We start from the raw sequence: 22,885 nt of genomic DNA, 5'->3' as shown, positions 1-22,885 counted from the left end.
GCACCGTAAAGCGATGGTAAGCAGGGAAATTAAAATGAGAGAGTCTTATTAGTGAAAACTCGCAAAGAGCACTATAAGGCGATGGTAAGAAGAGAGAGGTCAACTGGTAAACACCCACAAAGGGCGCCACTGATCAAAAAAATGGATCCTCACAACCATTGACATCGACACAATCCTGGGCAAGGTTTCTCGATTTCGAGACAAAAGTTGTGATGAATTTCTAAGAGTCGTACGGTTTACACAGATCAGGCATCTAGCCCAAAAGGCATGTCATGTTCATTGAAGTCCGCATGTACTTCAGATAAGTCCTTTCCTTTCCCTGAAAGGGATACCTCTTGTCTATATTCATTGTCCATTCCATTGTTTGTTGTTCTTTGAACGCCTTTTGGTCTAACTCTATTCCAAAAACTAAGGCAAAGAAGGGATGGCAAGACTGATTTACAGGGCTCTCGTTTGATATAAGCCAATATGCAAAAAAGGCACCCAGACTCGGCAGGGGCATCAAGTCGACCCCGACTGGACATGGCGGCCGATGCTTAGAAATCAAAAACTCTTGTAAGGAGAAAATCAAACAGAAAGTGCCTACAAGGCAAAATAAAGTTGAATAGGTTAAGTCCCAAGTGGCTAACCATTTTGGCAAAGTTTGAAAATCCAAAGATTCCCCAATGCTCTGAAATTGAAAGTTTTGGAGGAAAGAAGTCAAAAGTGAAATGCCACAAAGGCAAAAATAAAGTTGAAAAAGTTAAGTCCCACGCGACCAACTATCATGTAAAAGTTTGAAAAGTCAAAGGCTCTCTAATGCCAGAAATGCAAGTGGTATTCACGAAACATCTAGTGGCAGGTTGAAATTATCATCAAAAGAAGATGGGCACAAAGCCAAGCTGCCAAAGACATCAAGGCCACAAACCAACCACCACTTTTTAAAACTGTCACGACCCTAAATCTCACCTGTCGTGATGGCACCTATCTCAATACTAGGCAAGCCAAAAATCCCAATAAACCACCATTCTTTTAAATTTGAAAACAAAATAATTAGCATCTAATGTGAATACAATATTTGACTGATAAAAACCATTGTCTAAAAGTATAGAACAGTACAATAACTGAAGGAAAGAGAGACAAGGTCAGCGGGCGCCAAGCATCTACCTTGATAGTCTCCAACTGATAATACTCTGAAATCTAACAATTTCCGTGTTCGAAAGCACCTGAAACTGCACACGAGGTGCAGAGTGTAGTGTGAATACAACTAACTCAATAAGTAACAAGACTAACCTCTAGGCTGAAAGAAATGATGAGCTCTGCAGGTACAGTCCAGTAAAAATAATGGTATAGAAAGGTAGGCATACTTTCAAGTTCAACAGTTAAACTCAGTACAAGTGAAATAGATCAATATTGTACGATATGCGTAATATGACATCTCAGATGTAACACTGGTCACAAATCATTCGGTCACTCGGTACTGTTTATGGCCAATCCAGCCCAGGGTATTCCAGCTCGTATATAAATATACATCGACTGATAGTCAGTCACCAAGTACCGTATAAGGCCAATCCAGCCCTAGGATAATTTATCCGTAAATATAAATGATACGGACAAGATTTATGTCCAGATAAAGTCGTTATAATACAAATAAGTAAGGCAAGTACATGCCCTAGGAAAATCCGTCCCAAATATATATATAAGCAGTAAGTAAGGTAAGTACATGCCTTGGGAAGTCCATCCCGAATATGTATGGTCATCTACACTCGCTAGGGGTATGTACAGACTCCGTAGGGGCTCCTTTAGCCCAAGCGCTATAAGTCGACCGCGCTCACTGGGGTGTGTGCAGACTCTCGGAGGGGCTCCTTCAGCCCAAGTGTGATATAAAGCCTTTAAGGCCTACTGCAGGCGGGCAGTCCCGATTTGTATAATAATAAAGCCTACAAGGCTTGATGCAGGCGGGTAACCCCGATCCATAAAATAGTAAAGCCAATAAGATCTGCTGCAGGCGGGCAGCCCCGATCCAGAACAATAATAATGTATAAAGCTATTCTGTCCTGCTGCAGGCGAGCAGTCCCGATCCCATAAATATCCTCACAATGGACGTATATGACTAAGTGAGAAATATACATTTTTAAAACAATAAATTCAACAGCGACACGACCCCATGGGTCCCAAAATACCGGCACGTAGCCTACACATGATCTTTAATAAAAGGCTCAGCTCAATTTCTCTAACATGTTCAGATAATAACATGATTCATTAATTTTACAACTTCACAGGATTTATTCAAGCCACAATTTCTATGGTGCACGTCCACACGCTCGTCAATTATCGTGTGCGTCACCTCCAAACAGTTTGTATAACACAAATTCAGGGATTCATTCCCTCAGAACCAAGTTTAGAAATGTTACTTACCTCAACAAGATGAACCCAACGTCGAGCAAGCTAATTAATACTCAGGAAATTCCATTCCGCGTGTATCCACCTCTGAATGCCTTCTTGTCTACTCAATTCAATGCCAATGATCCAAAACTGAAATTCAACCCTTAATGATACTACAACGATCTACTATACTAAGCAACTGCAATCTACAATATCATCATCCAATGGGACCAACATTAGTAACCCATTCCATAGTTTAGGCCATTTAGACAATTTACCAAACACCTAGTGGGAATACATTTATACATTTCTTAACCATAGAATTAGTTTTTTCAACTACCATCATTTACCAACAATTCATCCCATAATCATTCTTTAACAACTTATAATCCTAACATCACATGTGTGACCAACCATTTTCACCTAACCAACAAAATTCCATCAAATAATCACTTTTCAATTTCTATAATGGGTATTGATTTAAATTGAGAATTAATGGCTTTCAATCACTATACCATGAGTTCTAATACTTGATTCATACTCATATTTCCATAATAAATCCATACATAATACTCTCACACCCAAGAATCATACTTCTTATGACCTACTTTTAATCCAAATCTCGAAATTAAAAACTAGGGTATGGAAACTTACCTCTTTGATGAAGATCTTGTGATTAGCTTCCTTGATTCTTGAAGATTGGTGCAAGATTGGATGATTAGAATGCTAGGTTTACTCCATCTCTCTCTAATTCTCTTACATCTCTCTAAAATATCAGGTTTTTACCTCAAAATGACCTAAATCATCTCTCTACCCGGTCTTGGGGTTATTTAATGGATTCCTACATGTGCGGCCGCACAACTGGGCAAGTGGACACGCATCCAACCGGGCACCTGAGGCAGAAAGTCTCAAATATGCGCGGTTGCGCATCTGGGCATGCATATGACACAGGTCCAGTAAAATAGCCATAACATTCTGTATACATATCCAAATGATGAACGGTTTGATGCGTTTGAAACTACACTCAAAGGGATTTAATTTGATATATTATACACCACATAACGCTTCCTATCATGAGAGTTATGCTCGTTTGAAGTTAGGTCTTGTACGAACTCACTTGAAACTTTAGTCTATTGTGAAATTTCCAACTTCTACATTCGATGTCGAAACCTATCGAATCAAGTCCAATTGACCTCAAATTTTTCACATAAGTCATAAATGACATAACGGATTTATTTTGAATTTTCTGAATCGGATTCTGACCCCGATATCAAAAAGTCAACCCCCTGGTCAAACTTTCCAAAAATTCAGCTTTCGCCATTTCAAGCCTAATTATACTACGGACCGACAAAAAAATTTTCGGACAGACTCCTAAGTCTAAAATAACCATACGGAGCTATTGGAATCATCATAATTTAATTTCGAGGTCGTTTTACACATAAGGTGAATATACAGTCAACTTTTTCAACTTAAGTTTCAATTATGAGACTAAGTGTCTCATTTCACTCTGAAATCCTTCCGGACCCGAACCAACTAACCCGATAAGTCATAAATCAACTGTAAGGCATAAATTGAGTAGTAAATGGGAGAACGGGCTTGTGATACTCAAAACGATCATTCGGGTCGGTACATTCTCCCCACTTAAACATATGTTCGTCCTCGAACGTGCCAAGAGTTGTTCTTAACCTTCAAATCTCTATTCCACCTTACCACGCACATACCCGGGAGTGATCTCACGTTACCCTATTCTATATAGGCATGACAACTAGGGGTGGACATCAGTCGGTTTGGTCGTTTATTATGAAAGTATGGTTCGATTTATCGATTTTCGGTTTTGTAATATTAATAACCAAATCAAACCAAAGTATTTACGGTTCGGTGCAGGTTTTTTTCAAAGTTCGGTTCAGTTATTTCCGGTTTAGTTTTTCGGTTATTAACGGTTCAAGATTTTTATATCTTGGATTTACTTCCGGTGGTCTAAACTTCCAGTGGTTTTTGCATAATATAAAAACTGGGCAGTGGTCATAAACTTCTAGTGATTTTTGCATAATATAAAAACTGGGCAGTGGGCAGTGGGCATAACGTTGAGATAATCTTCCAGTGGTTTTTGCATCTTGAGCCACTGGGCAGTGGGCAGTGGGCATAACATTGTAGCATCTAAACATGAACAAAATAACTATTAACCTTTCAAGTCCACTAGCAACATGAACAAAATAACAATTAACTTCTGGTAGCCCACTAGCAGGATTTCACAATATAACAATTAACCTTTCAAATCCAAACAAGCTAGCAATATACGAATTACTGGATTTCACAAACAAGCTAACCTTTCAAGTCCAAATAGAACACAGCAGCTACCGAAGTAGCAAAATACCGCATAGTTCAGCAGTGGCAACTGGCAAAATAGTCCAAAACAGTTTAACACAGCTGGACTCATTCCATTAACACTTCAGAAAAGAAATAGAAAATTGCTCAGAGATTAGTGAAACCCGTCAAGTCCATGTTCCTATTTAACAAAATAACGTAGCATAGAAAGGGATCAATAGAAGAAAGTTACATGCTAACTTTAACTTAGCGAAATAATCAACAGAAGAAATTTTCACCAAAATCGAGTGAGCTGAGGAACAGAGGAAGAAAATTGAAAAGGAACTCAGAACTCAGAAGAAGTCGCACTAACCTGAGGAAGAAGGATGAGCGACGAGCTGAGGAAGAAGGCATCACAATCGAGCTAAGGAAGAAAGGCAGCAGTCGCACAGAGGTGAGAGGACTAGAGGAATCCTAAATCTAATTTTTTATTCAAGTTTGGGAACGTATTAGTAAGACTAAGTCTTAGGTTTGGGTAAATTGGATGGGCTTCAAATGGATATTGGACTATTGGGCTTCAGCCTTCAGATGAGTAATAAGTTTTGGACTCTCAAAAGAACCCATATGTTCAAACCTATTTTTCTCAACTAATACCCAAAATTTCGGTTTTTCGGTTTAACCGAATACCGAAATATCAAAATCGTAAACCGCACCGAAAAATCGAAATTTAATAATTTAAAAATTGTGCACCGACCGAATAACCGATTAAATCGAAACCAAAAAACCAAAATTCACGATTCGGCCGATTTTTTCGGTTCGGCCGGTATTATGCCCACCCCTAATGACAACACAATAAAACTGAAAATCCTTAATTTAACCTTAGCCCAAAAACTTTGGAATTCAATTCCCAACCTCCATAATTTCTTTTCAAGACATGAATATTACGTTTACACGTTGTACGAGTCTGAACAAACTACATCGAGCTATAACTATAATCACGGATATAATTAACCCAGAATATTAGACAACTCGCCTTCTTGTAGCACCATTCCTGATCACAATAACTACTTCAAACCAACCAAGTACTAGCATTAAACCCCATATTGAATAAAACATCATCCCAACACCTTCGTACACTATTAATAATGAAAGAAACACATGAAAATCCCATGACCCCTTATAAGATTAACAAGTCATGGAGCTCTCTCGCCCCAACCAAAACCATAACCCTCTTGAATATACCATAATCAAGCCTGATAGTAACCATTCTAGGTCCAATGACCTTATATTATTCAACACAACTATCCTACAGACACGCCACATCAATATATCTCCAGCGACAATTGCGCAATCTGTGTACTCAAATATGGAGGATGTCTCAAGGAAGAGAACCATGTTGCAAGTTCAACAAGCACCACTACAATTGTAATGCTATAAGCTCATTATATATAGTAGAACCAAGACACACAAATTTAATAATAGTAACCAGCTCTTCTAGAGCTTACATTAACATCACTCGGACAACTCATGTGCTATAATATCAATATCTGGAACCGCACGGACAACTCACGTGCCAATAATATAAATATCTGAACCCGTACGGACAACTCACGTGCCAAAAATATCAGTACATGGATCCGCACAGACGACTCACGTGCCAATAACATAATCTGCCTGGCATGGTCACAGGCCTCTAATCCAAGCATATCATACATGAGCAATCAAATAAGTACACATGAACCATTCAACTTAAATCTCAGATTTTAGCCATAAACAAATCCGCCAAAATTCTCAATTGTTATATATTAATCTCGAATCCATTAGAATTTTCTCGAGAGTCATCCACTCTGCTCAAATCTAATTTATACCGCCCCAAACGGGCCGACAGACATGTGCTCCTTTAGCACAATCAACACTCAAAGAAGTAACCCTGCCTTAACACGACCAATCGAATTCATACTTTGTGTGCACTACATCCTTCAAAATAACAACTTAATCATTCCATAATTTTCATATTTTCATCAAGTTCAATGTAACCCGTATCCAGGAATTTACTTACCCGAGTCACCCTCGATCTCCACCTCTATAAGTCATAACTAACCTACCAGTATGCCTCAAACCAAAACTAAAATTTAACATATATCCATGAAAATGAATTGTCAATATCAGACTCCCCCACTTGGCTCAAAGCCATAGAACAAAACACTCGATAACTCATAATACCCATATTTCATTACTGTCATAATACTGCAGTCAGTTCAACGAAAATTCTTCTCAAGCTTATGCAACACCCACCATAAAATACCTCAATCATCTGCTAAGTTAGCATTTATTCTCGCGACAATCAAGTCAAATTTTCTCAACCCGATTCAAATTCAAATCTCAAAACATACGCCTCGTTGGTAGAAAAGAAACTCTCTATTCACATCATAAGGAACATACCTACATAGATTACTGCGCAGGAGATAACACACCTGCTTAGTCTCAAATTGGCATCTTGTTATACCCTTTAGCAGCCACAATTACTATGAAATCACTTAATCTTTCTGAGTCGAAACTCATTAACCAGACACGAGAATTTAATTTGCCCCAAAATTTAACAACGTGAAAGATCTTTCAAAACATTCACACTCGAGATTGTACGTCACATCAAAATGAAAATAAAGCACCCAATGGCCTTCCTTTACATTTCAAGGAAACATTTCTCGTCATATTCAAATTGTCTTAACACATCCCGCAGTTACATCATACTCATCACGAAGCCATTCCACCACTCATCGAGCCACAAATTCCACTCGTAGGGACATTACCGGACATATGAGTCCAAATATACAGGTTACAACTGAAGCTACCGAGCCTAAGTTGTAGTCTAAGCTTGGCCTCAAGTCCTCCAGACTAGCCCATCACCAAAACACAGAATACACATATTGAACCTCGTTCATAGAATCACAAGCCGGCGATGCACCGTTGATACCGAGCGTTCATGTGCGCATACGAATGCGTGGAAGGAATTCAAAGAGTTATGTTTCAAGCTGAATCAATTCCGCACGATTAAATACAAGAAAGTGAAATTTTCCTAAGGGTTCGGCAACCTCTCGAAGATAAGTACAAACGTCTCCGTACTGATCTGCAAGACTCTACTAAACCTACTCATGACTCGTGAGACCTATGTCACCTAAAGCTCTGATAACAACTTGTCACGACCCTAAATCTCACATGTCGTGATGGAGCCTATCTCAATACTAGGCAAGCCAAAATCCCAATAAACCACCATTCTTTTAAATTTGAAAACAAAATAATTAAATTCAGCGGAAGAAATCTCAAAATTTCAAATATATCACTCCCAAGGAAAGAGAGACCTTGATAGTCTCCAACTGAAGGAAAGAGAGACAAGGTCAGCGGGCGCCAAGCATCTACCTTGATAGTCTCCAACTGATAGTACTCTGAAATCTAACAATCTTCGTGTCCGAAAGTACCTGGATCTGCACACGAGGTGCAAAGTATAATATGAGCACAACTAACTCAATAAGTAACAAGACTAACCTTTAGGCTAAAATAAATGATGAGCTCCATAAGTACAGTCCAGTAACAATAATGGTACATAAAGGTAGGCATGCTTTCAAGTTCAACAGTTAAACTCAGTACAAGTGAAATAGATCAATACTACACGATATGCGGAATATGACATCTCAGAGGAAAGACCTCATGTAATACTGGTCACAAATCATTCGGTCACTCGGTACTGTTTATGGTCAATCCAGCTCAGGGTGTTCCAACCCGTATATAAATATACATCGACTGACAGTCAGTCACCCAGTACCGTATAAGGCCAATCCAGCCCTAGGATAATTTATCCCTAAATATAAATGATACGGAAAAGATTTATGTCCAGATAAAGTCGTTATAATACAAATAAGTAAGGCAAGTACATGCCCTGGGAAATCCGTCCCATATATATATATATATATATATATATATATATATATATATATATATATATATATATATATATATATAGCAGTAAGTAAGGCAAGTCCATGCCCTGGGAAGTCCATCCCAAATATGTATGATCATCTACGCTTACTAGGGGTGTGTACAGACTCCGTATGGGCTCCTTCAGCCCAAGCGCTATAAGTCGACCGCGCTCACTGGGGTGTGTGCAGACTCTCGGAGGGGCTCTTTCAGCCCAAGCGTGATATAAAGCCTTTAAGGCCTACTGCAGGCGGGCAGTCCCGATCCGTATAATAATAAAGCCTACAAGGCTTGATGCAGGCGGGTAACCCCGATCCATAAAATAGTAAAGCCAATAAGATCTGCTGCAGGCGGGCAGCCCCGATCCAGAACAATAATAATGTATAAAGCTATTCTGTCCTGCTGCAGGCGAGCAGTCCCGATCCCATAAATATCCTCACAATGGACGTATATGACTAAGTGAGAAATATACATTTTTAAAACAATAAATTCAACAGCGACACGACCCCATGGGTCCCAAAATACCGGCACGTAGCCTACACATGATCTTTAATAAAAGCCTCAGCTCAATTTCTCTAACATGTTCAGATAATAACATGATTCATTAATTTTACAACTTCACAGGATTTATTCAAGTCACAATTTCTATGGTGCACGTCCACACGCTCGTCAATTATCGTGTGCGTCACCTCCAAATAGTTTGTATAACACAAATTCAGGGATTCATTCCCTCAGAACCAAGTTTAGAAATGTTACTTACCTCAACAAGATAAACCCAACGTCGAGCAAGCTAATCAACACCTAGGAAATTCCATTCCGCGTGTATCCACCTCTGAATGCCTTCTTGTCTCCTAATCCGAAACTGAAATTCACCCCTTAATGATACTACAACGATCTACTATACTAAGCAACTGCAATCTACAATATCATCATCCAATGGGACCAACATTAGTAACTCATTCCATAGTTTAGGCCATTTAGGCAATTTACCAAACACCTAGTAGGCATATATTTATACATTTCTTAACCATAGAATTAGTTCTTCCAACTACCATCATTTACCAACAATTCATCCCACATTCATTCTTTAACAACTTATAATCCTAACATCACATGTGTGATCAACCATTCTCACCCAACCAACAAAATTCCATCAAATAATCACTTTTCAATTTGTACAATGGGTATTCATTTAAACTGAGAATTTATGGCTTTCAATCACTATACCATGAGTTCTAATACTTGATTCATACTCATATTTTCATAATAAATCCATACATGTATACATAATACTCTCATACCCAAGAATCATACTTCTTATGACCTACTTTAAATCCAAATCCTGAAATTAAAAACTAGGGTATGGAATCTTACCTCTTTGATGAAGATCTTGTGACTAGCTTCCTTGATTCTTGAAGATTGGTGTAAGATTGGATGATTAGAATGTTAGGTTGACTCCATTTCTCTCTAAAATGCTCTTACATCTCTCTAAAATATCAGGTTTTTACCTCAAAATAACTTAACCCCTCTCTCTACCCGGTCTTGAGAATATTTAATGGATTCTACATGTGCGGCCGCACACCTGGGCAAGTGGCCGCGTATCTAGCCGCGCACCTGAGGCAGAAAGTCTCAAATATGCGCGGTCGCGTATCTGGGCGCGCATATGACACAGATCCAGCAAAATGGCCATAACTTTCTGTATACATATCCAAATGACAAATGGTTTGATGCGTTGGAAATTACATTCAAAGGGCTTTAATTTGATAGGTGATACACCACATAACTCTTCTTATTTGAGAGTTATGCGCGTTTGAAGTTAGGTCTTGTGCGAACTCACTTGAAACTTTAGTCTATTATGAAATTTCCAACTTCTACATTCGATGCCGAAACCTATCGAATCAAGTGTGATTGACCTCAAACTATTCACACAAGTCATAAATGACATAACGGCCCTATTCTAATTTTCGGAATCGGATTCCGACCTCGATATCAAAAAGTCAACCCCCCCGGTCAAACTTTCCAAAAATTCAACTTTCGCCATTTCAAGCCTAATTCTACTACGGACTTCCAAAATATTTTCCGGACACGCTTATAATCCAAAATAAATATACGGAGCTATTGGAATTATCATAATTCAATTCCGAGGTCATTTACACATAAGTGAATATACGGTCAACTTTTCCAACTTAAGTTTTCCATAATGAGACTAAGTGTCTCATTTCACTCCGAAATTCTTTCTGACCCGAACCAACTAACCCGATAAGTCATAAATCAAGTGTAAGACATAAATTGAGCAGTAAATGGGGAAATGAGGTTGTGATACTCAAAACGACCAGTCGGGTCGTTACAAAAACTCACAATTTTTCTTTATTTGCAGCAGGAACAAAGCTGTGTAGAATGGCGATTCCTAAAGAACAAATGTCACCAAAGGTGAGTTTCGTAAAATGTCTATTTTCTTTTATTTTCAGCATGCATCACTATTAGAGATTATTTTTGTAGCTTAACCCAGGTAGAACCTTTTTGCCTAGGAGGATTCAACTCATAGTTCCGGGTAGAAGTACTCTTCACCCAGGATGTTTTTCGTCGCTTAACCCAGGTAGAACCTTTTCGCCTAGGGGGTCCAGCTCATAGTTTTTGGATAGAAGTACTCTTCGCTCAGGTTGTTTTACGTAGCTTAACCAAGGTAGAACCTTTTCGCCTAGGGGGTCCAGCTCACAGTTCCGAGTAGAAGTATTCTTCGCTCAGGTTGTTTTGTAGCTTAACCCAGGTAGAACCTTTTCGCCTAGGGGGATCTAGCTCATAGTTTCCGGGTAGAAGTACTCTTCGCTCAGGTTGTTTCGTAGCTTAACCCAAGTAGAACCTTTTCACCTAGGGGGATCCAGCTCATAGTTCCGGGTAGAAGTACTCTTCGCCCAGGCTATTTTTCGTAGCTTAACCCAGGTAGAACCTTTTCGCCTAGGGGATCCAGCTCATAGTTTCGGGTAGAAGTACTCTTCACTCAGGTTATTTTACGTAGCTTAACCCAGGTAGAACCTTTTCGCCTAGGGGGATCCAACTCATAGTTCTGGGTAGAAGTACTATTCGCTTAGGTTGTTTTACCTAGCTTAACCCAGGTAGAACCTTTTCGCCAAGGGGATTCAGTATTTTTTTAGTAATACAGGGTGCCATTCCCTGGTTACATTTCCTTTTCAGTAATAAAGGGCACCAACCCCTGGTTACATTTCCTTTTCAATAATATAGGGCACCAACCCCTGGTTACATTTCCTTTTCAGTAATACAGGACACCATCCCCTAGTTACATTTTCTTTTCAGTAATACAGGGCGCCAACCCCTGGTTACATTTCCTTTTCAGTAATACAGGGCACCAATCCCTGGTTACATTTCCCTTTCAGTAATACAGAACGCCAACCCCTGGTTACATTTCCTTTTCAGTAATACAGGGCACCAACCCCTGGTTACATTTTCTTTTCAGTAATACAGGGGACCAACCCCTGGTTGCATTTCCTTTTCAGTAATACAAGGCACCAACCCCTGATTACATTTCCTTTTCAGTAATACAGGGCACCATCCCCTGGTAACATTTTCTCTTTAGTAATACAGGGCACCATCCCCTGCTTACATTTCCTCTTCAGTAATATAGGGCACCTACCCCTGGTTACATTTCCTTTTCAGTAATATAGGGCACTAACCCCTGGTTACATTTTCTTTTCAGTAATATAGGGCGTCAACCCCTGGTTACATTTCTTTTTCAGTAATACAGGGCGCCAACACCTGGTTACATTTCCTTTTCAGTAATACAGGGCGCCAACCCCGGTTACATTTTCTTTTCAATAATACAGGGCACCAACCCCTGGTTACATTTTCCTTTTCAGTAATATAGGGAACCAACCCTTTATTACATTTCCTTACCAGTATAGGGTACCAACCCCTGATTACATTTCCTTACCAATATAGGCTATACCAATCTCTGATCTCCTTACCAGTATATGGTACACCAATTCCTAGCTGTGTTCTCCAACATAGGGTACACCACTCCCTAGTTGATTTGATCTTAAATGCAAGGTACACCACTCCTTGATATCATTGCCAATATAGGTTATTCTATTCCCTAGCCACATTTTCCCAACATAAGGTACACAAATCCTTAGTTGAGACATTCTTTTGGGCAATAAAGGAACACCATTAAAAAAAACAAAAAAATCATCATGATCTTTTAAGGGTATACCATTCCCGATCTTTTATTGCTTTCAATAAAGAAGTAGTTTAGAATTTTGTTACAATAACTCACGAAATTTTTCTAGTGAAAACTGGGGCAGAAAAATTTCGTTCATTTGTTTGTTTTGGTGTCTGAGCAGGTTTTACCTCGAGGCACAGGGTTCGAGATGAACAAAAGAAGAAGTCTCAATCCAAAATAAATGCACAAAAAGAGGGAGAAGTGAATCCAAATGCAGAAGCAAATGGAAAGGATATGGACTGCTCAAGACGACTGAAGTTACGAGCTTTACATTTCTCAATTTGGTCAGAAAAAGCCATAGAAGAATGAACTAGCACCTGCAGCTAGATAGCATCAAGGTTCATATCAGAGTCTACGTAAAGAATCAGTCAAGACTCAAGATCAAGTTTTAGAAGACTTAATAAATCTTGTAACTCATAGTTGATAGGCTTGTTTAGATTCTTTTGATTTTGATGTAATAACAGGACCACAGACCGGAGCCTCGACGGAACCTCACTCGACTCTCCAACTCATCACTCCATCACTCTTCTTAAGCTACCTACGACCTGATTCCCTTATAACCCTGGATATGTAGGTTATCCAAACCAAGACTTGATTGCACCCTTTTCTTTTATCTCTTCCCCTTTGAATAATAGTATGACCAAAAATTAGTCATATCGCTCATCTTTTATTTGCCTGAAAACTCTTCATGTTTCCAAGCAAAGAGGGGCATGCTGTGAGCACCTAATTTTTTACTATGCTTGAATGTTTTCCCACTCATCCCACCAATACCTCACTTCTCACTCCATCTTTCTCGTTCCCATCTTCCCACGCGTGTCCCCACTCCACTTTCTTTTGCTCCCCACTCTTTGTCCCTCCACTCTTTATACTCCACTTTCCCTTGTCCTCCACTCCTTGTCCCTCATACTTGTCCCCCACTCACAAACCCCATACCCCATTTCAGCCATTAAAACACACAAAACTTCCTCCATAAAACGGAACTCTCTTCGACACCAAAAAGCAGCTGCTGCTTTCCTCTTCTTCTTCCTAACCATACACTCATTTTCTTCCTCTAGAAACTCCATTAACGACCTCAAAAAAATAAAAATAAAAATGAGCTAAAAATATGCAAAGAGCAGCTGAAATTGGCCTCTCTCGTCGGCTTCACTGCCTCAAATTCCAGCTCCAAACATAGCAGCAAAACCATCTGCGAAAATAGCCAAAATTGCACCCCAAAACAGCCTCGTCTCCAACCCAGGTCCGCCGTTGTTTTAGATGCTAACCACCAGCAGAAACGCCCATCCAAAACCACCTTTTTTCACCCTTAAACCAAGCCAAAAATCATCACAAACCCCACTAAGAAATACCTCAAAACAGTCCCGTTTTCACACAAAAAATAGCAGCGTCAAAAGTTGAGATCGAAGGCACCGTTTGCAAGCTCCGGTCGCAGTCCAAATTTCTATCAAAGTTTTGTCACCAACTTCTCGATCTTTATTCCATTTCTCAGCTGCCTTGTTAAAGATTTGGCTTGGAGATTCTTATTAAATACAGAAGGTCCACCCCTTTTCTCCTTACAAAGTTACTTATGCATTTTGAAATGAATTTCCTGATTAGTTCTTATTTGATGTCCTTTATTTATTGATTGTGTTTGTATGCTTTGAGATCTGTTACTTCGCTTCTATTTGATGTGGGTTTTCATTCCACTATTCTCATAAATTTGGAATAATTGTCTAATGCTAAAGTATGGGATCATATGAATTTCTAACTGATTAGTAGCGTAGGGCTGTTGGTTTAGGAATAGGAAGAAACGAAGTCATCAATTGGTTCCAAATTTAAAGGTTTAGTTCTTTCATGTACATATAGTTTTAGTGGCCTTTAGTATAATTTTGACAAGGCCCAAAATAACTCTTTAATAAGTATGTCTCCATAAAATGATCCAAATACGCTAGATGCTTTAGGCGCACATTTAATTTACTATCATGACTGGGTACACGTTCGCGTGACATAATTATGATTCTCAAAAATAAATCAAAGTACGCGTTCGTGCGACTTTGGCTAAAAATAATCTTAAAATAATAAAGTGTTATTATTAATTGTGTACATGTATGCGTGACATGATTTTTAGCATACTAAACAAAACGGATTTAGACACACATAATCCGTTTCAAAGATTAAATCCATAGCGTCATAATTAAAAGCGGTTAGATAAAATATGAAAACTAATAAATCATAATTTATATAAATTAATTCAAGCCAAGTTGTAGTCAATAAAGCGACCGTGCTAGAATCACGGGACTCGGGGAATGCCTCACACCTTCTTCACGGTCAACGGAATTCCTTACCCGAACTTTGTTTTCGCAGACCAATAATAATAGAGTCAAACCTTCATTTGACTAAGGATTCAAATAAACGGTGACTTGGAACACCCAAAAACTCAATTCCAAGTGGCGACTTTATAAATAAAATAATCCCTACTCAAGTTTGTCACTTTAATTGGAAAAACTCTTTAACCCGCAACAATCCATAACACATATCTTTTTGGGGTGGAAAAGGGGTGTGACAGTGATTCACAATATCTTGTTCTTCCAAGTCCTTGTATATCATGTATTTTATAATAATTGTTTTGAATTTCCTTTAGAGCATAGTTTATGAAGATTAATTTATTGCTCTGATCATAATGCTTCTAATATTGTTTCCTAATAAAATATATTTTTTAATTGTGGGTGTTTGCTGTAAAAGATTAAGAATTACTCATTCTTAAAGTTAATATTTGCCCTTTAAAAATAATATTTTTAATTGTGGGTATTTTGCAGTAAAGGATTATCAATTACACATTTTTAAGCTTAGGAAATCATCCTCTCCCGCTTTGGCTATGGTTAAAAAAGGGGATGAATATGGCTTGAAGAACAAGGATATTCCAACTTTAGATACAATGAAATAATTCAAATTAACAAAATACCCATATCAGGACTATAGCTATGGCATATAATTTGGCAAGTGTTTCTTTAGAAGCTTGATTGATAATTTATATTTTTTTGGCTATTCTTAATTTTGATTAGGCGAGTATTTCTATAATTTTATTTTCTAGAAATAGTGTCTATTATTAGGTTTAGAAATAATAGTTATTTGAAGTCTTTATTTGAAACAAATATTTTATCACCATTTGTTTAGAAAGAAAGATAAAAAGCCAGAAAACACCAACCATAAATAATGATACTAACACATGATTGATTTGCTTCATTACTTCTGTTGGAAGACTTTTATTGAGTATGGTTTTTCCTTTAATGCATTAGTATTATTTTCATGAACTTAGGTTTTTTTCTTTAATTTTATTTTATAATACAAATATCTATTTTAAATAATTTATCAATGTAATTCTTAAAAGGCTTACATATTAATATGAGTACACGCGTAACGCGCAAACCCAGAGACTATTTAGATAATTAATTAAGCATTGTGCACTTTTTTGATCTTTTCATATTATAAGACTTTATTTTTTAGGTGTTAAGAAACACTGATGCTATCTTAAATTACCACAGAAAAACCACCAAAGAATGTTGTGAGTGGATTCGACTGCTCCTCCATTAACTAGAGGTTTCGGGTTGGAGTATTGGGTATGAAAAAATCTTTGGTTCCCCCCGAATGGGGCCTTACGCGGGGCGAATTCTGATATAGTCGGGCTCCAATGCAGGTACCGGACACCGAGTTGAGAAACAAAAAAAAAAATAGCAGGGCAGAAAGAAAAAAAAAGAAATTACCTACTCTATCATACTATAAAACAGAAACCCTAGCATTCAAATCATAGCAAAGCTCCAAATACACAAAAGGTAAATCTTTTCAAAGGCCAATGAAAGAAGAAATCAGTATCTCCCCTCAAATTCACAAAGGTGTCTGTTTATTTTTGCCGCATCTGATGTGTATTCTCGGTTTGTCTGTGTGTGCGCGTGGTGCCTGAGCAAGCTTAATGCAGTTCTAACTCTACCCACTAACAAGTATGGCTGTCCAACGGGACGGGACGGGACAAAATAAACGGAACGGGACGGGACGATATTTAGCTGGGACGGTGGCGGGACGGGACGAAACGGGACGAGACAAACGGGACGAAACGGTAGGCTCATCCCGTCCCGCTAACAAACGGGATGGGACGGGACGAGACGGACGGTAGGCCCATCCCGTCCCGCTAACAAACGGGACGGGACGGGTTCGCGGGCCTTAAGTGCCTTTTTTTTAAAAAAAAAATTTAAGCATTGAGTTTGGCAACGGATATTATTTTGACAATGACTAAGTTTTTAAAGTTTGCAACATCTAGTTTTTTGACTTATTTAATAAATTTAAAAATTAAACGAAAATTAGGAAACTAAGTAAAGAATTATAAAATATTAAAACAAAATACTTGTAATGAAATATTCTAGTAATTATAAATTTATAATAGAGTTATAATTTATTTAATATAATTTCAAGCCATTAAGTAACTAAGTAAGAGTGTAAGACAATTCATAAAACAAAATGCTTAGAGCCTTTTATTTTATTAATAGAACTTTCAAATCTCACATACAAATATATTTTTTTTTGAAGAGCACCTAATCTACGCAGCCACCTTCTAGGAAGGGTTCTGTTTGAACTAGGCCTCTTAGTAGCCAATTACAAATTATCATACTAATATTTATAAGCTCCTATATAACTTCGTTGTAACTTATCTATAATTTCTCTTGGACATTGTTCTGGAATTGGCAATGTTGATTGATGTTCTATGAGTTCCATACCGCCATCGCTCCCAGTGCTAAGTATCTCATTGTATTCTTCTTCTTCCCTAGTGGTTAATTTTTCAAAAACCAAGATTTCTTCTTTCTGAATTAATCCAATCTCTAAATAATACGGAAATCTCTAGGCTGTCCTCCGCTAATGAATGTCTATGATCTCCGATTTGAAATCTTGCCGCGCTAAAAGCACTCTCCGATGCTACTGATGATGCTTGAATAGCAAGAATATCTCGGGCCATTATTGAAAGTGTTGGAAAAGCCTTGCCACGCTCCCTCCACCATGCCAAAAGTTGTTCGTTGCCTTCTTCGTCTTTAATACTTTCCAATCCTTGATTAAGATAAGAATCAAGTTTATCATCAATAGAGGAATCAAAACCTGTTATATCATCCATATCTTCCCATAAAACTTCTACTCTAGACTTAGAAGTAGAAGGAGCAGTTTCACCAACTGTTGTTTCCATAGATTTATATTTATCAAACATTGATCTAACATAAGAATATATGTTAGCTCGGCATTCTTCGAGAGATGGTTGTTCATTTTCTTGAATTGCTAAATTCTCATAAATTTTACGAACAAGTCCCTTTGCACCTCTTAATTTTAAAGATGGGTTAAGTATAGTAGAAATTAAATAAACTTGGAGAATAGAAAAAAAATACTTTTTAAATTTTGTAATCATTTCATTAATGGCCGGTGTATAAGTTGGATTAGTTTTATACTTACCAAATACAACAGAAATTTCACAAATATACCATAATATTTGTGTAATAGTAGGATAATATATACCAGAAAATTATTTTATAGCATAATAAAAAATTTTCAAAAATTTAGTAAGCTCTTTGATCAGATCCCAATCAGAATCAACAATTTGATCTGCGGGGATATCATTATGCATATTAAATACCTTTTGTATAGGCACCCGATAATCATAAGCAACTTTAAGTATTTCATAAGTAGAATTTCACCTAGTACAAACATCTTTTGGAACTTTTCTATATGGAAGGTTAGCACTAGCACATTGTTGAGCAAATTCACGAATTCTACTCGCTTTATTAGCACGAAAAATATAGCCGCAAGCATGTTGTACTTTGCTACAAGCATCAGAAAATAAATTAATACCATCTTTTACAACCAAGTTAAAAATATGACATGCACATCTAACATGAAAAATTACCGGATTAATTGGACAAAGTCTAGTTCTTAAGCTAGTTGCTGCAGTTGTGTTAGCAGAAGCATTATCTAAGGTGATAGTTAAAACTTTATCAATGAGTCCATAAAAATCAAGCATTTGTAGAACATTAGTTGCAATATATGCTTCGGTGTGTTTTGAATCAACAAATTTATAACCAATAATACGTTTTTGTATGTTCAAGTGATGATCAACCCAATGACATGTAACAGTTAAATAATCACAACTATTAGGACTACGACCTATATCAGATGTGATAGACACTTTACAATCTAAGTGAAAAATACACAACGAATATACTGAAGATATTCGGTTTGAAATTTAAAAACATCATTTCTAACTATAGTCTTAGGAAAACCTTGAAAAGCAGGATTATAAGTTTCTTGTATATAATGCACAAAAGCAGGGTGAGAAGGAAAAGTAAAAGGTAAGCCACAGACAGCCACCATTTTTGTTGAGTTCTCACGATCTCTATCTTTGTTATAGGGGCGTAAAATAGTACCAGAAGAAGGGTCAAGATGCTGTTGTAAAAAATTAGAACCCCCGCCAGATCCACTAGGAGTGCTAGTACCGGTGCTAGGATCCGGTATTTGTCCGGCTTCTATTTTAGCTTGTATCCATAACGCTTTGTGGTCCCTACCTAAGTGCCTAGATAAACCCCTCGTCCCACCACTTTTGGTGTGCGCAAATCATTGCTTACATATTTCATATGTAGCACGTTGATTGACTTTATCATTTTTTAAAAATTTCCATACAAGTGATGTTTTGGGACGTTCACCCTTAGGCTTACCCCTTACAGGAGGTACAGGGGGTAAAGCTCCAGACCGAGATTGACTCTGAGTTGGAACTTATGTTGCGGGACTAGTGGGTGTTTCATCTAATTCCTATTCCTCATTTTCTTCATCCTCATTTTTTTCGTCCTCAATAAAAATATCATTGCCAAATTGTCTTTGTAAAGTTTCATGATCTAGTTGTTCTCCGAAATTAATATTATAACATGCAGGGGGTTGGAAAAATGAAGTTTCATCAACATGAGTCATTTCATCTATATGTTTTCTAATTATAGGATTAGGACTAGGATTAGGACTAGGATTAGGATTACTACTACTTTCACCTTTACTACTTTTTTTACTAGTTTTTTTTAAATACGCCAAATATATTTTTAGGTGCCATAATTTAAATACAAAATTAAATTAAAAAAATTAACACAAAAATTAAAAACACAAATGAAATACGAAAATAGAACACGTAAAGTAAACACAAAAATTAAGTACTAAAATAATGAGCAAAAAATATATATTAAAATTAGGAGATGGAACGAGTGCACCGTGATTAAATATTAAAACTTGAAGAAATTGCCCAAAATATTGCTCCAAATACTTGGCGAATTAATTTGAAGCTTGAAAGTTGCTCCAAAAATTTGTCCAAATACTTAAAACTTTTTGCGAGAAAATTGAGAGAATAATATAGATAGAATGTAAGAGATTTGAGAGAGAATAATTTATTTTTGTGGGAAAAAATGAAGGATGGGGTATTTATAGTAGAAAATAGGGCCAAAGTGTAATTTAATAAACTTAGGGATTATATTAAAAGTTTGGGGGGGTAGGGGTGTTTTGGGGGAGTGGGGGCCAAATATGGCCGTTTTTAGCCATTGGGAACGGCTATTTTTGCAATTATAGTCGTTGCCCAACGGCTATAATTCAAAAAAAAAAAAGGGACGCGGGACGGGACTAAATGGGACGGGATAAACGGGACGAAATGGCCATCCCGTCCCATCCCGTATCCCGTTTAACATGAGCCCATCCCGTTTAAAATTAAGTGGGACGGGACGCGGGACGGGTCGGGACGTTCCGTCCCGTTGGACAGCCTTACTAACAAGGCGGATTTAGAGGGGGTGAGGGGGCGGGGGTGGGGGGAGAGGTTCATCCGAACCCCCTTAGCCCGGAAATTACATAGGCAAAATTCATTTTGTACTTCTATGTTTTGAATTACTTTGACACAAATTAGTGTGTCACTTGCCACAATTGCTTTTAATTTTATAATATTTTTTTTTTTGAACCCTTTAGCGGTAATCCTGCCTCCGTCACTGCCCACTAAGGTTTAGACAGAGGAAAACAAATTATTTTTGGTGCCTCAAGCTGCAACCTCGATTAATTTCACGAGGTATCTGCTACCTCTAATTAGCATAGATATCGTATAACTTTGTACATTAATGCTTGGACAGATAAAAATAAATTAGCTAGTATTTTTTGCCTCCACTAGCATTGTTGCTTGTGTTATGGCGCTAACCACTATTTTTAATTGCAGCTAAGAGAGTTGTGAAGCTTTCAAAGAATACAAAGCACATGGATGTTGATGGGGCTATGGGAATTCACTTACAAGATGAAATAATTATGGACATTCTCTATATATTACCTGTACGGTCTCTTCTTCGATTCAAATGTGTTTCAAAGGTTTGGAAAAGGTTAATCTTATTCGAGACTTACTTTAAGATGAAGCATCTCAATCGCGCCAAAAATGATCAAAATTCCCGAAAGTTTCTTGTTAGCCAAATGTCCCTTGATAGGATAATGTGTTTTCCTTCTATAGTTCTTCTTTGTCTTCGTTTCAACTGGTTAAGGATGTGCAAAAACTTGATTGCCCTTCAAACTGTAGACCAAGTCGTTGCAGAATCTATTGTTGTCGCGATGGCTTGTCTCTTATTGGGGTTTGTAGTTATCCTAACAAACACCTCGTACTTTTGCTATGGAACCCCTCCACAAGAGAATCCGAAGTACTCCACTGTCCTGAATTTCCATCGGAGGAATTTAGTACTTTCGGATTGGGATATGACTCAACTATTGACGACTATAAGATCCTTAAGATTGATCTTAAAGCACCTGGCGAAATTCTCGCGCTGAAAAGTGGTTTTTGGAGAAAAATTGATAAACATCCTACTGGTGTTTACCCTGTGTTGTCTGGTATGGACTCTTTGGCATTTGTAAATGGAGCATTTCATTGGCTTGGTTTGTCGCTCAATGATTTTGCGGTGTCATTTAGTATTTCAAATGAAGTGTATGGACAGATCCCGTTGCCATATGGAATGTGCTTAATAATGGAAACCACTGACCGTGGCGTCTCAGTATTGAACGGAATGCTTTGTGGTTATTGTATTAACAATCGGGGGAAGGACAGTTTTTGCGCATGGGTAATGAAAGACTATGGTATCAAGGAATATTGTTTGTTATACAATGTACCGATCTTTATTCAGCCATACCCGGATATAGGTTTGCAGATGGTGAAGTGTTGCTCTATGCTAGGAATTGGTTTTTTTCTGTAATTAGGACATCCAAAGGACCATTTGGATTATGTCCTCAATCTAATACTTTTCCTGAAGGATTCGTTTGTACAGAGAGTGTGATCTCTCCAAAATTACATTATGAATGATCGAGACACTTGTTTTATTTTTCCCCCGGTAATCATGTTACAACCTCTTAGTCTTATAAGTTTATCTATCGATTGACAATTTTTGGTTCAAAAGTGCATTCATTCACCAAAGCTTTCAGCTTGCTAGTTTCATGTTCTCAGTGGTGTAGTTGATACTTGATAGTTGTTTTGCTCAAGTAGCTAATCTTTATAATATAGTTTGAAGCTTTTGGAAATTATATAACTAAGTTTTAATATCATGAAGTTCAACTTTCTGGTGCAGCGTATTTTGGTGGGGAGCCATACCCACTATTAAGTGGTGTCTAGATTTTTTTTACAAAAAAGTTGAGAGGATAACCCCGGGTAAAAATTTATTCGCTATGACTACGTGACAATTAACGGTTGGAAAATACCCACCTAGAAGGTTATTTTCAACTTTCCTGCACTTTCATGCGTCTAAAATAGTGTATTCATGCTCTTTGTCACATTAGCGTACTAACAAACTTCCAAATTTAGAAAAATATTCAGGATCAACAAGACAAAAATAGCTCGGGGCATCCAATATACGATACCAAGTTTGGATATTATACCTTGCCATATTTGGATAGTACTTGCCCAAAGTGTGTTTTGCGAAAAGAAAGAAAGGGAGAAAGAGGGAATTTTGAAATGAAGTGAAAGGA

At 37.7% G+C, this 22,885-nt stretch overlaps 1 long non-coding RNA gene across 1 annotated transcript; it reads left to right on the top strand.

Moving 5' to 3' along the window:
- The first annotated feature begins 16,596 nt into the window (after positions 1-16,596).
- On the top strand, positions 16,597-22,319 carry LOC104100950 (uncharacterized). The gene is made up of 2 exons (XR_011413054.1): positions 16,597-16,740; positions 21,108-22,319. It is a non-coding gene; the product is annotated as an uncharacterized lncRNA (long non-coding RNA).
- The last annotated feature ends 566 nt before the right edge of the window (positions 22,320-22,885 follow it).

This window comes from Nicotiana tomentosiformis, chromosome 12 (assembly GCF_000390325.3).
Source record: "Nicotiana tomentosiformis chromosome 12, ASM39032v3, whole genome shotgun sequence".
NCBI lineage: Eukaryota > Viridiplantae > Streptophyta > Magnoliopsida > Solanales > Solanaceae > Nicotiana > Nicotiana tomentosiformis.
Note: the sequence above shows the minus strand (reverse complement) of the source record. Positions and strands in the feature narration are given on the sequence as shown.